A 3,266-nucleotide genomic window follows, 5' to 3' on the forward strand; every position below is an offset into this window, starting at 1 on the left:
TTTTGTTTAATCCTCACGTGAGGATGTTTTCCCATTGATTTTTAGGGAGAGGGGAAGAGAGAGGGAAAGACTGAGAAAAACACACCGATTGGTTGGTTGGTTCCTGCATGTGCCCCGACAGGGTCTTGGCCAGGGAGGAGCCTACAACCCAGGTACGTGCCCTTGACCGGAATTGAACCCGGGACCCTTGGGTCCACAGGCCACACTCTATCCACTGAGCCAAACTAGCTAGGGCCAGACTCAGCCCTTGCCTGGCATGCTGGCACCAGGGACGCGTTAAGCCACCTCTGGCCCGCCCGGCCCCGCTGCCAAGGCCACGCACCTGTGAAGGCCAGCTCGCTGCAGTTGAGCAGCCGCAGCACCTCGTCCAGGCCCGGCCAGCTCCTCTGCTCCAGCACCTGGGGGGTCACGAGAGTGAGTTTCAGGTCTAAGGCAGGATGGGGTTTATTATTTATTTTTAAAAATATTTTTATTGATTTCAGAGAGGAAGGGAGAGGGAGAGAGATATATAAACATCAATGATGAGAGAGAATCATTGATTGGCTGCCTCCTGCACGCCCCCTCCTGGAGATCTAGTCTGCAACCCGGCACGTGCTCTTGACTGGAATCGAACCCAGGGATTCTTCCGACCTCAGGCCTACGCTCTCTCCACTGGGCCAAAGGGCAACAGGGTGGGGTTCAGGAAAGGAAGGTCGCGGCGGCCCAACCATCCCATTTCTTGCTAGTTAGCAGGGCAGTCAAAACTTGGGACAGACCAGAGACCAGGAGAAAGCAGAGAGAGGGAGACACGCATGGGAGCGAGGGTCACGTGTTCTCACCTGCTCAATGACGTGGCAGCTGAGGGGCACATAAGCGCCACTGAAGACATACGCCATGTCGCGTGGCACCTTCTGATCGTACTCGCCATCCACACGTGGGATCTAGAGGGCAAAGCAAGTGACAGCTCAGCTCTCCAGTCGTTTACAGGGTCAGAGAGAAGGGAAGGTCCCCAGAATTATTCTTCCTTCAATTAAAGGGAGAAGCAGCCACGGCCTGAAAAGCAGAGTCCAAACAAGATTCCGGCTGCTGGTCAACGCCCGCCGATTTTTTTTAATATATATATTTTATTGAGTTTTTACAGAGAGGAAGGGAGAGGGACAGAGAGTTAGAAACATCGATGAGAGAGAAACATCGATCAGCTGCCTCCTGCACACCTCCCACTGGGGATGTGCCCGCAACCAAGGTACATGCCCTTGACCGCAATCGAACCTGGGACATTTCAGTCCACAGGCCATCGCTCTATCCACCGAGCCAAACCAGTCAGGGCTCGCTGATTTTCTTGACTGAGCTCTTATGCTCCCTGAGAAGTGCTGGGGGGAAGGGGCCCCGATCCCGACGCCTCGGTGACATGGGACGTGTCTGTCACTGAAGCAGCACTTAGCCCATCTCTGGCCTTGTCAAGCGCTTGTTACACGTTTCCTAACAATGCATCTGTGTGCCTTATCTCATTAGTATGTGCAGCCCGTGCTATCACGCTGTGAAAGATAGAATCTTGTTTTTGAATCCTCACCCGAGGATATTTTCCCATTGATTTTTAGAGAGAGTGGAAGGGAGGGGGAGAGAGAGAAGCATCCATGTGAGAGACACATTGATTGGTTGCCTCCCACACAATGCCTGATGCGGGCCGGGGAGAAGCCCGCAACCAAGGTACGTGTCCTTAACCGGGAACGGAACCCGTGACCCTTCAGTCCGCAGGCCGACGCTCTCACCACTGAACCAAACCAGCTAGGGTGGTAGGATCTTGATAGAAACAAAAGCTGAAAAGGTTTTTGTGGACTCAGAGTACTCCGCCAAGGACCGAACCGGCACCCCCTACTCCCGATCATCTCTGCTCCACATACCAAATTCAGCTTCTTGCTGATGGCCCTAAAATTGCTCCTCTTGGCCAGAGAGCTGAAGGCATCAGTGATCTTTCCTGGGGAAGACATCTGTGCTGGGTTTTATCTAAGTCAATGGATTCGTGAAACTGCCACATGGGATTCCATTCCAGAAATGGCAGGCCCGCCTCTAGTCAAGTAGCCGGACCCATCACATCTCTAAGCTGTTCATCCACAATTCCCTGGATCTCATGAGACATTCACCACCCTCTCCCCACCCCTCTTCCTCCTCCTACAGGGTGCCAGCTCTCTACAGGGCAAACACATAGATGTATGGGCTGTGGAGTCACAGTGACCTGGGGTCCAATGTGACTTACAATTTGAGGGATCTTAGACAAGTCACTTATCCTCTCAGCCTCAGTTTCCTTATCTGTAGAATGAAGATAAAACTAACCTTTGTGAGGATTAAAGGAGAAACCATATCTAAAGGGCTTAGCACGTGGTGAGTGTCCAATAACCGGGAACAGGTCCCCCTAGTGGACGTGGCGGTAATGACAGTAACAGTAGGAATCGCACTGTGCTTCCTGCTCAGCTCTCTCCAGGGGTGCTGCCTGTGCAGAGAAGAGGAGGGGAAGGGTTCCCTGTGCTCCGTGCTCACCTGCAGCCTTGTCTGTCACCAGCTTGCTCACTTTACTCTCCACAGCAGTGAGGGTGTCCCCAGGGGTCTGCTCAGTCAGGAGCCCCGCCCGCCGCAGGTTGAGAAGGTCAGCAGGTGCTCGGGGCCATAGCTCTGCAGGAAATGCAGGTGAGTCTTTCCTGAGCGCCCAGCAGGGGTCTAGCACTGTTTGGAGGCTTGGAGGCGAGGGCGGCAAGGGAGGCGAGGGATGGGAGGGTTGTGCAGTCTACGCCTTATGGAGCTCATACTTGTTCATGTAAAAGGTTTTCTTATCAGAAATAACCAAACACCAAACCCAGAAGAAGAAAAGCATATGAAACTCTTAAAGTCCAGAGAAAGCTACTGATTGGAGGATGGTGGGGGAGGCTTCACAGCTAAGACGTGACAGAAAGACCTGGAAGGAAGCTTGTCAATGTCTCACAAGGCTAAAGTGAGGGAGAGTGGGGGCGAGAACTCAGACCCTGGTCCAATAGCTGAATTGTTCAGTGTTCCTGGCACCGGCCAGAACCGTGAGAAACGGGCATGGGGAGGATGTCTGCTGAAAGGTTCTCTATCCTGAGAACCTCTGAGAGGAAGGCCAGATGGAGACAGATGGGGACAGGCACAGGAAAGGGGCCGTTTCTTTTTTTACCTCGTTCAAAAATGTCCAATGATCCCCAGCCGGTTTGGCTCAGTGGATAGAGTGTCAGCCCACGGAATGAAAGGTCCCAGACTCACTTCCAGTTAAGGGCACA

The 3,266-nt window shown here is 53.1% G+C and overlaps 1 long non-coding RNA gene across 1 annotated transcript; it reads right to left on the reverse strand.

The window, feature by feature from the left end:
- Positions 1-815: 815 nt before the first annotated feature.
- LOC308238938 lies at positions 816-2,615 on the reverse strand. Its single transcript, XR_013959664.1, has 3 exons — positions 2,515-2,615; positions 1,881-1,954; positions 816-920 (listed from the first exon to the last, which is right to left on the reverse strand). It is a non-coding gene; the product is annotated as an uncharacterized lncRNA (long non-coding RNA).
- Positions 2,616-3,266: the final 651 nt, after the last annotated feature.

Source organism: Plecotus auritus, assembly GCF_963455305.1.
Source record: "Plecotus auritus genome assembly, chromosome: 15".
NCBI classification, from domain to species: domain Eukaryota; kingdom Metazoa; phylum Chordata; class Mammalia; order Chiroptera; family Vespertilionidae; genus Plecotus; species Plecotus auritus.